The sequence below is a fragment of the Sciurus carolinensis genome, chromosome 13, assembly GCF_902686445.1.
Source record: "Sciurus carolinensis chromosome 13, mSciCar1.2, whole genome shotgun sequence".
Taxonomy (NCBI): domain Eukaryota; kingdom Metazoa; phylum Chordata; class Mammalia; order Rodentia; family Sciuridae; genus Sciurus; species Sciurus carolinensis.
In genome coordinates, this window is record NC_062225.1 from 15271934 (window position 1) to 15283869 (window position 11936).

At 37.1% G+C, this 11936-nt stretch overlaps 1 pseudogene; it reads left to right on the plus strand.

Annotated features, from left to right (window-relative positions):
* The first annotated feature begins 9285 nt into the window (after positions 1 to 9285).
* LOC124963549 (E3 SUMO-protein ligase PIAS2-like) lies at positions 9286 to 11363 on the plus strand (annotated as a pseudogene).
* The last annotated feature ends 573 nt before the right edge of the window (positions 11364 to 11936 follow it).

Genomic DNA, 11936 nt, shown 5'->3' on the forward strand with positions numbered 1-11936 from the left:
TTAAAATGTTATAAAACACAAAATTTAAAAGTTAGAAAAATAAGTATCATTTCTGTGTTAAATAAATTAGTGGAAAAGATGTACAAAACGGTAAGAGTTTTTGATAGCTATGATGCCACCAGAGAGCCTTTCTACTTTTTTAATAAGCATATTAGGCAATGGTATAATCATTTTAAACCCAATAAAAATCATAAAAAATTGGAGAGCTTTAGACTTGGCCATCTCTGATACATCTGTTTGAAGGACCTTGAGCTCTGTCTGAGACCCTGGTAGATCTCTGTCTATTAAGCCCTGGAAGACCATGGGAGATCCAGCACTTCCCTTTAGATGTTCCAGCCCAGATCTCAGGCCCCACTCCATACAACTTCTGAAACTGGAAAACACTTTAAAAGACAGAATTGTGTGTTTAAAGCAAATTTTTTCCTCTCTTTTGTCTTTTTTTTTTTTTTCTAAGCCTCCACATTTGTGGAAGACATATTCCGCTTTTCAGACTTGTATTAGTTTTCCATTGAATCTCTAACAAATTACTATAAATTTAGGAGCTAAATACCACACACATTTTCTTCCCGTCCCATGGTGCTGAAATCTGGCAGTTTGTCCTGTTTCTCTCTTTCATATCCCATAAAACAAAAATCGAGGTCTGCCTGGCCTGGGAGTCAATTCACTTCCAAACTCATTCAGGTTGTCAGAATTCAATGTGAATCTAGGTCTCAGTAGGGGGCTGTTTCCTGGGGGTCATTTGGAGACACTATGGATCACCCACATCCCCTAGCTCAGTCTTCTTTCTCCATCTCCAGAACCAACAGTGAAAGTTCTAGGTCTGCTCACTCCTCCAATCTCACCTCAACCTTATTGTCTCATCTGTCATGCCTCTTCCTTGGCAGTCCTCTGGATTTTGATCTTTCTGAAGTTTCAGAGGATTAAAGAGTCAAATCTTCAGGCTTTTCTTTAAAGCACCCTTTCCAAACAGCAAATCTCTTAATTTTAGCTTTTTGGCTGCTTGCATAGGCTAAAGATTGCCCAAATTATTAAGTCCTATTTTCATTGTTTTAAACCAGTCTTCCCTAGTTTGTCTCCTTCCTCTTACATTTTATTATCGCCAATAAGAAGAAAAATAAATGGCTCCCCTGCAGCACTGTGGAAATCTCCTCAGCTTAAATATCAACGTTCATCATTTACAAGTTCTGCTTTCCACAGTCCTGTAAGATGCTCTTCCTCTGGACTTCCAGCCAGTCCATAGGGAGGACCCTCTTTCTGGCTTCTAATAGTATACCCCTCACTTATTTTTCAGCTCTCCTCAGCAACATTTTAATACCGCTATTTCTATAACAGTCTATTAAGGCAATAAAGGCTTTTTCACACCATTCCTCAATTTTCCCCAATTCCTAACTCCAAAGTCACTTCCACATCTTTAGGTAATGATTACAGCAACACCTCAGTGTCAGAAGCAAAATAAGTTTTAGTTTTCCATTACCGTAAAAAGTAAATTACCACAAATTTAGTGACTTCAAACTATATTTATTATATATCTACATCTACACCTATATCTATATCTATCTGTATCTACAGATGTGTGTCTACCTATATATAAGATACACATATATAAATATAGAGATATCTATCTATATATCACTATACTATATATATCTATATAAATGTCCATATATAATATAGTATAGATACATATAGTATAGTATAGATATATACACTATACCTCTCTACATCTATAAGAGTATCTTATATATATGTAAATCATATATATGTAGACACACATAGGTATATATATAGATATATCTCATCTTCAAACAGATGGAGCTCATCACGGTAACTCTAAAGTGTGGGCTGTGTACAGTGACCTCTTTCCAAAGAGTGCAGCATGGAAAGAGGGGAAAGAGTAACTTTAGTTACCTGACAAACAGTACCTCCACCAAATGGTAGATATGCATATATAGATTCAGATAAATATAGATTCATTTAATTATTCCATAAGTATTTATATAAACTTAGACTCATAAATTTTGATTTTGTTGGAGAAAAAAAGAGCATGAGCCAGGGGATGTGGGTGACCCCTAGAATCTCAGCATGACCCCTAGGCAACAGTGATTTTATAAACTGGGTCATAATTCAGCATAACAGTATATACTTTGTGCAAAATTGCTTGTTTTGGTCATTGGGAGCTATTTGGGTTGAATCCCATCTTATTGACATAAACCTATCATTGTTTATTTTTATTGACTGGTTGATTTTTAATTAAAATGTCTTTATTAATTTTAAAACCTAGTTACATGAGAAGAAAATCTTTCACTTTTTAAATGAGTATTTTCCTTTACAAAGCATATTTTTATTTTATTAATTATACATAATAGTTATACAGATTTATGAGGTACTGTGTACTCTTTTGAAACATGCATACAATGTTTAATGATAAAAATCAGTATAATTAGCAATTTTTTAGAAACTCCTCTTTACTACAAACTGCTTAGAACTCATTTTGTATATTTTCTGTACCTCTTATAGAAGGAGTCATTTCTCTGAGGATTCCTGGTTGTTATTGATAGTATTGTTATAAAATTGTATTGGAAATCAAGATATGGATGGCAAATATGCTCATTATTGCAGGGATATTGATTCTTCTCAAAGAACTCTAATACACAGGATATCTGTAATTATTTCCACTTGTTTCATCTTCACATATATTATGCTAATTGTGGGCTTGCACTAGTTTCTACAACTCCATCCCTCCATCAGAAGGATCATCTGAGACCCCATCTTTTTTTATTTGTAACCTCCTCCAACAACCAGGTACAAAACTTGGCCTTTTCAACTCTTTGCCATTTATTTATTTATTTGTTCAATTCTAAAACACAGGTGTAGAGGTATCAGAATTTTTAGCCCTTAGCCTGGGGGTACTGCTTCACCTACTAGAGTACAGTACTTATGTACAGTTTATTTTACTTTTAGTTTTACAGAGTCCTTTTGGTTTTAGAGTTCTCAGGACAGAATTTTCTCACTTATCCCCTTCCCTGAGGTTGTTTCATGTATCTGAAATACAGTCAGATTATTTTATCATATTCTGCATTCAATCCTACATCTACTAAACCTCCTAAATAGTTCAAAAATTTGCATACATGAAGGTTCACCCTTTATGCCCTAAATTACTGTGGGCTTTGAAACATGCATAGTGTCATGTATGCAACAATACAGCATCAAACATATTGTTCCAAGGTCAGATACAACCACATGTGCTTCTTTTGAGTTCTCTCCTGCTTCCCCCAAACCCATGACAGCCACTGATACATTTACTCTTTCTACAGTATCACTGTTTCCAGAGTGTCATTTAGTTGGAGTCAGACAGTATGCAGTGTCTTTGTACAAATTTTGTAGATTTTTAAAATTCTTATTTATTTATGTTTTTATTTTGTGGTGCCAGGTATTTAACACTGGAGTTCTCAATCACTGAGACACATCCCCAGCCCTTTTTTATATTTTATATATAGAGAGGGTCTCACTAAGTTGCTTAGGGCCTCACTTAGTTGCTGAGGCTGGCTTTGAACTCCCAATCCTTCTGCTTCAGCCTCCCTAGCTGCTGAGATTACAGGTATGTGCCACCACCTGGTATTCATACTGATTTTTATACAGCAATATGCACTTAAGACTCATTCTCTTTTTGTGCCTTGGTATCTCAAGCTTCTTTAAATCACTGAAAGAAATGCTCAATTAGATTCATCTAACTTTATCTATAACCTATTGAAGAAAATCTTAGTTGCTTTCATTATGGGAGTTATAGATAAACTTGATACAAATATTCTTCTTAGATTCTGTACAGACATGCATTTTTGAATCAAATGAGTAAATATCTAGGAGCGTACTCACAGACCGAATCAATAAGATTGTTTTTAGGTTTGTAAGAAACTGTCTTCCAAAGTGACTGCACTGTTTTGCATTCCTAATAATTTTTTTTTATTAAGCAAAGAATGAGAATTCCAGTTGCTTTGTATCTTTCCCAATAATTTAAATTATTACTTTTTCAGGTTTTATCCATACTAATAAGCATGCTGTAATATCATAATTTTTGTCCTAATTTCCCACTGCCTACTGAAAAATGATGCACACCATTCTCATACATTTGTGTTTCATCTGCATGTCTTGTTTAGGGAAGTGTCTGTTCAGATCTTTAATTCATTTTCTAATTGGACAGTTTGTCTCCTTATTGCTGAGTTTTAAGAGTTCTTTGTATATGATGAATATAAATCTTTATTGTCAAATATATGCTTTGCAAATGTTTTATGCCATCTGTACCTTACCTTTCCATTTTCTTAGCAGCATCTTTCACTGCTCTGTTTTTAAAGACCAACATACCAAACATTTAAATGGGCTTTACTTTTTATGTTTTTCCTAAAATCTCATCAACAAGCCCAGAGTAATATAGATATTTCTCCTGTGTTTCCTTCCAGAAGCTGTATGGTTTTGCATTTCACATTTGGGTCTATGATTCATTTCAAGTTGAAATTTATTAAAAATGTAAAATCTGTGTCTGTTTACTATTTCTATTTTGCTTTCTTTTACTTAGGCACATCCAGTTATGCCATCACAATTCCTTTGAAAGCTTCCCTTTTTCTGTTGAATTGTCTTTGTTCTTCTGTCAAGGAGCAGTTGACTATATCTGTATGGCTCTATTTTGGGATTATTGTGTTCCATTGGTCTTTGTACCTAACATTTTACTCATATCATGTTGGTTTGATTCCATAAGGCTATAGTCATCTAGATTCTATAGTATCTAGAAAATAGGATGTTAGTCTTACAAATTTATTCTTCAGTTTGTCTCAGTTTGCTACATCTTTGCTTTTACATATGACCTTTTGGAATTATTCTTTATTTCCTCTGGGAGATGGTACAACACCTGTAATCCCAGCAGCTCCAGAGGCTAAGACAGGAGGATCATGAGTTTCAAGTCAGCCTCAGCAACAATGAAGCATTAAACAACTAAGTGAGACCATTTCTCTAAATAAAATATAAGATAGGGTTGGGGATGTGACTTAGTGATCCAAGTTCAATCCCAGTACCCTCTGCCATCAAAAGAGAATTATCTATTCTTTTCATTTCTTGTTTTATTGCATTAGCTGGTACTCCCAGTAGTATTCTGAATTTAAGAATATGAGTGGTGCAAAAGGACATCCTTTTCTTGTTCCTGATCTTAGGGGGAAAGTGCCTGGTTTCCTACCAAAAAATATGATGCTAGTTATGAGTTTTGTTATTGATGTTATCAAATTTAGGAAGTTTCTCCTCTTTTCCTAGTTTTTACAGATTTTTAAATATCCATAGGTATTGGATTTAGGCATTTGTGTTGGTAAATAGATGGAGTTAGAGAATATCATGCTAAGTGAAATAAGCCAAACCCCCAAAACCAAAGGCTGAATGTTTTCTCTGATATATGAATACTAATTCACAATAATGGAAGGGGGAGGATAGGGAAAAATAGAGTTGCTTTATATTAGATAGAGGGGAGTGAAGGGAGGAAAAAGGGTATGTGGGTAGGAATGCGAGTAGAGTGAAACAGACATTATTACCTCATGTGCATGTATGACTGTATGACAGATGTGATCCTGCAATATGTATAATAAAAAAATGAAAAATTACATTCCATGTATATGATCTGTCAAGATGTATAAATGAATTCATCATTTACAACAAATTAAGAAATTAATTTAAAAATTTATATTATACCCACCTATGTGATCATATGATAGATAAAGTAGATTGATAATCAAATGCTGAACCAGCCCTGATACCTGTAATAATCTACTAGATGGTGGTACATAATTCTTTTTATACATTGTCAGATAAAATTTACCAATAATTTGCTGAGGAATTATACATGTATTTCAGAAGAGATGTTAATCTGAGTATCCTTTTTAATAAAGTTTTTATATATTGTTATATTAGATCAATGACAGAAATACAGAATGTATTAAATAGTGTACTCTTTGCTTATGTTTTCTGAAAGAAATTGTGGAGATTTGGATCATCTCTTTCTAAATTTTTTAATAGAATTTAGAATTAAACGGGTCAGCTGCTTTCATTTGGGGAAAGTTAATAGTTGGCAATTAAATTTAAAACAGATATATACTTGCCTTAGCTTCCTAGGGTTGTCATAGTAAAGTACCACAAACTGAATACTTACAACAGCAGAAATTTATTCAGTTATAATTCTAGAGACTAGAATTGTTAATTGAGCGGCTGACAGGGTGATGTTCTCCTAAACTTCTAGAGGAGGGTCCTTTATGGTGCAGGACAAGGGAAACTTTCTATAATCACACAATAAATCTCAATCTTCTGGAGATGCTTTCCTAGGCTGTGACCTTCATAAGTATTTCTCCAGAGAGGTATCATTTCCCTTCCTTACGTACCTGAGATAGAAAGGGTAAAGACTAGAGCGAGTTGAATTGGAGAGAACATCCTTCCCTGAGGTGTAAGACTGGTGGGGTCTTCTTACTTGTAAATTTATCTTTTGTGATGAGGAATGCGCTGGGTATTTTTGAGATTACATTTATCCTTCTTCTATCACAGTTGCAAGGGGATCTTTCTTGGCTCTTCACCATAAGAACCTAATAGAATTTCTGGAGGTAACATACAAGAGTCTGAGGATCCTCTTAGACTGTTGCCCCAAGGAGTTTTTCAGTCTCAGGTTGGTCACATTCAGCCTCCAGAAATGCACCTGAATTACCATTTAAGAGTTTCTATCAGTTTATAGCATTAATGGCTTCAATCACATGCAGTTAGATCTGAACTCTCTGGATTCACTTCTGTAATATTTGGGTGCCAGTTTGCCCTACAACCACATTGCTCTAGTGGGCTAAATAAAAGCCTTTGATTTTCAGATGTTTTTATTTATTTATATATATATTTTTTTTCCTTTTTGGTATAGACAGGAGATCGGTGACTTCCAATCTGTGATAGTTACTTTTTGTGTCAACTTGACGGGGCCATAAGATGACCATATAGATTGTTAATTATTCTGAGCGTATCAGTGAGGGTGTTTCTAGAAGAGAATAACATTTGACTCAGTAGACAGTAAAACAGATGGACCTCCCCAAAGTGGTACAAATCATCCAATCCCCTTAGGGTTTGAATAAAACCAAAAGTCAGAGAAAGTTTAAATTCATGCTCCTGACTGAGCGTAGACATCAATTTCTCCTGCCCTTAGTATTCCTCACTCTCAGGTTTTCAGACTTGGACGAGAATCTACACCATCATCTCTCTGGCTCTCAGGCCTCCAAACAGCAATGCTGGCTTTCCTGGGACTCTAGTTTATAGACAGCAGATTGTGGAGATCTAAGCCTCCATAACCATGTGAGCCAATTTGTTGTCATCAGTCTCAAGAAATGCCATTGTTTCTCTGGGGAACACTGACTGGCACACAATCTCTACAAAGATGTCAGAACTGAAATGAAAGTTGCCTTTGCCCAAACTAAAGTTTTGTAGCATATAGAATACAAATTCTTTCACTGGGAGTAAACTAAAAGATGAGCTATTCCTGCTTCTCTCTCTTGGTCCTTGGACACATATATACTAGCTTTCTATCATGTAATTGTAATTGGTTAATTACAGTACCTCATCCTGGAGCAGAGTGTCCCTTTACCATGTGTTGCTATTAAACTGAAGATTCCATTGTCCTTCCACCATTCCATAAGGCCAGCTGCTTCTGGGTATATGCTAAGCTCAGTGGATCAGTTAGTATGCAACTGCATTTGCAAATTCTTTTCAACAAAGATTTCATTTTTTCCCAAGCAATATGCAATAGATTAAGTCAGTGTATTTGTCGTCTTCTGAGTCCTCAGATTGTTGTGCTGTTTGAGGCATGCATGAAGAAGAGCAAATTCATGTCTGCAACATGCTGACTCTAAGAAACAAAGCTCTATCCTCTCCTTCATAATAGAGATGTGATGTCATGACCTGCTATAGGAGAGCTAGCTTGTCTTCTCATGGCTTCCTATTCAGGAAGATAGGAAGACCGTCTGTGAGGATATACATTCAGCAGGGGAAGCAACTAGAATAACTTTGATTAGGAGAGCTGTTGATCCCATTGATATCTTCAATTCCACTCAATTTGTGCCCCTCTCAGGGATAGTGGGTAGAACCTTTTTCAGATAACATTTTATCTTATGATTATCCTCCATTGGGTATTAATTTGATACATAAAAATCCTCAGGTTTTATCTTTTTTAATAGGTTCATGTTATGGTTTGGATGTGAGGTGTCTCCCAAAAGCTCACATGTGAGACAATATAAGAAAGTTCAGAGGAGAAATGATTAGGTTGTGAGAGTCTTAACCCAATCAGTGAATTAATCCCCTGATAGGATTAACTGAATGGTAACTGAAGTGGTGGGGTGTGGCTGGAAGAGGTGGGATTGGGGACATGGTTTTGGGGTATATATTTGTATCTGGCAAGTGGAGACCACTTCTCTGATCATCATATGAGCTGCTTCCCTCTGCCACTCTCTTCTGCCATGATGTTCACATCACCCTGAGCCCAAGGAATGGAGCTGGCCTTTTTTGGACTAAGACCTCTGAAACCCTGAGCCCTTAAATAAATTCTTTCTTCCTTACAATTGTGCTGGTTGGGTCCTTTAGTAACAGCTGTGAAAACACTGACTAAAACAGTCCATTCACATCTTTCTTCTCTATTCTTGCTTCTTCCCAATCTGTCAGCATTATTTTCTCCAGGTCTCTTATTCACCATCAAAACTCTTTGTCACTGTAGAACATGGCATATAGCCATACCTTAGAACACCTCTCACCTCCTGCAAAGGTGAAGAACCCCTGGAAGATTTTTCTTCACCACTCTTCTTTAGAACTACCACTAAGTAGGACTCTGGTTCAACCTAAGTCCATATTTTAGATTAGTGTCAACACAGAATGTCTACTTCATCTGTGAACCATGCCCGAATTCTTCCACACCCCACTGATGGTTTTGAGGGAAGTCCTCATGATGTTAATGTGATTTAAGATCGAAGAATTAGTGTGGCAATGACAGACAAGATGATAATCAAACCGACCTCAGAATCTGGGCCTGCTTTTCTCTGAGAGGCTTGCCCCTTATTGCAGGGAGTATACCCTCCTTAACACCTGCCGTGTAGAATTCCTGACTTTCATAGCATGATGAAGCTTGGCGACTGGCTCTTCTGAAGCCATCCTTTTATTTTTAAAAAAGCTTCAAATATTGTCAATGAAAGCCATCCTACTCGTGACCGCTCCAGGGGCTGCAGCAGCGGTAAACAGTTCAGGATGGTGCTGGAGACCACGGCTGCGGTGGTGGCCTTGTTGTTGGTGGCAGCAGAAGGGACAGCGGTGGCGGGGTGGTATAAAACAGCAGATTTGGAAGAGCTGAGGGTCCTTACCTACTTCCTACAAATTATTCAAAAGAAAATCTCATATTTTGTATTATGTGACTGCAAGGATAGAGATGACCCTGCCCAACTGGCTCTTGCTAGAATGTGGTTTCTAGTTTTAGGGTTTCTGAACTCAAGTGCTACTAGCCTTGGCAAACACGACCTCCTAAGGAGGGCTCTGCATGTACTGAGTGGCTGCAGCCCTGGATTCAGATTAAAATCCAAGAACTGTATAGCTGTCCCTGTCCATGGACTCTCGAAGGACTTTCTGACTTATACATGATCGAATCATGGGTTTTTAATTTGGATGGTAGCTCCTCACTAGAACCTGACTTGATGTGACTGGAATCCAATCATTGCCTTCCGCTTCAGTGACACCTCATTCCCCGCCTCTCTTGTTGCTTCTGTGCTGCTTTAAGATACCAAGCCCACATTTGAGATCTCCTCCAATTCCTCCTGTCCTTCCTGATGTGCAGTTAAAAAACCTGCCCTTTGATGATGTCATCGGTGTTCCCACCAAGACCACGAGTTTAGTTCAAAGCAGTATTCAACAATTTCAAAAGAAGGTTTTTTGTTGTTGTTGTTGCTGTTTTTAGTTTTTGGGTTTTTTTTTTTTTTTTTCCTTTTTTCTTTGTTTGTTTGTTTATTTTTGCTTTGACACCCCAACAAGTTAGAGAGATACACATATCAAGGGATGCTTTTGCCAGATGGTAGGAGAGATTATATAGTCCAAGTTCAGGTGAGACTTTGCCTGGCAGAGACAAGTTGTCCCCAAGAAGACAACTATCTCAATAGTCTATGTATAAAAGTAAATGGAAAACAGTTTCCTTTGGCTCTGCACCACTGCCTAAAAGTGGGATATAACAGAAACACCCTGGACACCCCTCGAATATTACATCTTGAGTTAGGTTTTCTTCAGCTGTGCCAAACCAGATTTCTATTTCTTGGGCATCTGAAATTGGAAAGAATTACTCCATGTCTGTGTATCTATCTTATAGCACAGCTCACAACAGTTATGTTACTACAGAGATTAAAAATGAAAGGTTTAGAAACCCTGATCATTCCAGAGCACTAATTAAAGAAAACTTACTGCAGATCCAGATGATGAATTTGCTACAACTAGTCTTCAGATATCCTTGATGTGCCTTTTAGGAAAAACGAGACTAACAATTGTATGCCGTGCAGTGACTTGTACACATCTACAGCTTCGATGCCGCCCTTTACCTATAAATGAATGAGAAGAAGCCCACCTGGATTTGCCCTGTGTGTGACAAAAAAAGCTGCCTATGAAAGTCTAATATTAGAAGGATTTTTTATGGAAGTTCTTATGATTCTTATGATGTGGATGAAATTGAATTCCAAGAAGGTGGTTCTTGGTGTCCAATGAGACCAAAGAAAGAAGTTATGAAAGTATCCAGCTGATCACAAACAAAGAGAGAAACTTCAAGGGTACTCAGTAAGCCTTGTTCAGTGACTGTAGCCAGTGAGGCAAGCAAGGAGGAAGTGGATGTTATTAACCTAACAAAGGAAAGTTCTGATGAAGAGGAAGACCCCCACCACCACCAAGACGAAATGCACCTTTATGTCAGAAACACAAAGAAGCCCAACCAAAGGGGTTCTCTTGTATCAGTCGTCTTCTATAAGGGTGCCTAGTGTGACTTTAGTTGATCCTGCTGCTCTTCTGCCTTCAAATACTACTCTGTACCATTCCAACACAGATTTCAAGCATGTCGTCAGACTTGCCAGGTTTGGATTTTCTTTCCCTTATTTCAGTTGATCCCCAGTACTGTCCTCCTATGTTTTTGGACAGTCTCATTTCATCCTTAAAAGCAAGCAATATGTCTGTCACCTCCACCATCCCCACCTCTGCCCGCATGAAAGCAGGCACATGGTAGTTCATCCAGTAGCAGAGGTGAGACAAGGGTCATAACCCGCAGTGGAAGTAACATTCCTGTTGTCATCTCATTGGACTAAAGGTAGGCTCATTTGATTCTGGGAATCATTCATCAGAATTGCTTTTTCTTGGATCTCTGGTCCATGGATACTAGTTTTTTTTTTTTTTTTTTTTTTTTGGCAATTTGATATTTATTGAAATGTCAAATGGATTCTTTTTCTTTCTGAGAGATGAACACAGATGACTGAAGCAAGAACCAAATGACACACAACACTTTTCTTACTCATGCTGAATGCTGAGCATCAGATACAATTCAGCCATACCGTGTCTTCTTGAGCAGTGGATTTCAATTTCATGCATTACTGGATGAATTCTACAAGGCAGTTTAAAGTTTATTTGTTATAATAAACAGCAATAAAAATTATGTAAATATTTAACAGGAAAAGAACACCATCTTACTCCACCATTATAAATATTATCATTTCTTTCATATTTCTCCATAACCACCTGCATATTCCAACACTGTACATCCCAACTACTTTATAATTCATCACTTAAATTTCTACCTGTACCCTTCAGTGGTACTTCCAGGTGCAAATCTTTATAACTACGATGCCATTCTCACTAGCAATGGGCTTCCACTTGCATCAGAA